The sequence below is a fragment of the Echinops telfairi genome, unplaced genomic scaffold (assembly GCF_000313985.2).
Source record: "Echinops telfairi isolate 266 unplaced genomic scaffold, ASM31398v2 ScPeMD7_1;HRSCAF=3_1, whole genome shotgun sequence".
Lineage (NCBI taxonomy): Eukaryota > Metazoa > Chordata > Mammalia > Afrosoricida > Tenrecidae > Echinops > Echinops telfairi.
Window position 1 is genome coordinate 3,694,810 of NW_022103897.1, and position 1,940 is coordinate 3,696,749.

The window sequence follows — 1,940 nt, forward strand, 5'->3', positions numbered from 1 at the left end:
TCAAAATGGAAAAGATGGACAAGGTGCTTCTTTGAGATCTAGACTACTGTTTGTTCCTGTGAAGCAAAATTATTTTAAGTGGCAGGTCATTACTTTGAGATAATTTTGATGGCTGGAGCAAACACACAAAAAAAGCATAAAGTCAAAATATTTTCATGAAAAAATATTAAGTAATTAAGTGTATTTTAAGGGCACCAGTTTATTCTTGACAGGGGAAAACACTCTTAATTTGACAATCTTTAATGAAACCCTTTCTACTTCTATCAAATGAACCTTGGAATGGTCAGTTCTTGAATGGAACTGTAGTAGTGTAATATGCTGAATTTTATCTATGAATTCACCTATGGATGAATCCTCTCATTTCATGTTTCCTTGACTTATTCACTGAAATTTATTGTAATTCTTAAAATTAATCTGTGCATATATTTTGTGATCCATGGAGCTTATTAAATGAATCTTTCAACCCTAAATAACTTTGTCTCCTTGTTTTCACCCTTTACTCTTTTATGCCTTGTATATAAGGGCTCAGGGAGCAGTCCCCTTTCAGGTAGTTAAAACCATTTTTTTTTCTCCTGTTTCATGTTTTGCCTTCTATAAATATGCATCAACATATTTCAAAATAAATCCCTTACTCATAATTTGTTAGCATGTACTTGTCTGTTGATTTTTATATTTCTGTAGTATTGTTTGAACATTATTTCAAGAGACACTGAAGGTTAAGTACATGTCCCTTGTCCACCATGTTCCTATTGATTCTAGTAACCAATATCCCCATTTAAGAGGAATCCAAGCTTCATATTAGCAGATACAACATTCAAGAGTTTAATTTTTCTTGACCAATTACTAAGAGTTCAGGGCATGGAATTGCTAATGTCATGGCAAATCAATTAGTCTTTCATACACCATGGTTTATCAGTAGCTATGATACTGGAAACGATGCCATCAGTATTTCAAGTACCATCAAGGTCAACCATGGTGGACATGTTTCAGGTGATGTTACAGACTCAAAACAGGCAAGGAAGAAAAACTTAGGAATCAACTTCCAAAATTTGGCCAATAAAGACCCTATGGATCACAGCAGAATATTATGCAATATTGTGCTAAAGATGACTTCAAACATTCCAATGATCCTGAAGATGTCACAGGATCCACTAACATTGTGTTGTGTTGTTAGTAAGGCTCCCAGAGACAAAGCTGACACAAAGTAACGATAATTTCTACTGAGAACACAATACCTTTCCGGTATAATTGATTTGAGAACTAGATCACTAAGCAAATCACTGTCATTGTCAAGTTGATTCCCACTCACAGTGACCCTATAAAGTGTTTTTAAGGCTAAACTTTTTTTTAATTACCTGGTTTGTTTTGACAACTTAAATTTTTATTGGAGCATAAAACCTTATCTTCCTTTCTCTTTTATATAAATCATTTTATTGGGGGTTTTGCAGCTTTTATAACAACCCATAAATCAATTGTATCAAGCACATTTGTACATATGTTTCTGTCACCATTTTCAAAGTATTTTCTTTCTACTTGAGTCCTTAGTATCAGCTCCTCTTATTTCCCTCCCTTCCCCACCCTCGTGAAACCTTCACAAATTATTAATTATAATTTTTTTCATATTTTGTACCATCCGCAGTCTCCCTTAACCCACACTTCTGTTTTCCATCCCCTTGTGTGTGTGCATGTGTGTGTGTGTGTGTGATACATCGATCCTTACAATTGGTTCCCCTTTCTCCTACTCTCATGGTATCACTACTCCCATTACTATTCCTAGGGGTTTATGTGTCCTGGATTCCATGTGTAGAGAGCTTCTCTGCACCAGTATACATGCTATGGTCTAGCTGGCTTTGTAAGGTAGAACTGGGATCATGATAATATGTGTGTGTGGTGGTGGTGGTAGGGCTTAAAAAACTAGTGTAATATTTTCTGTTTTGTTC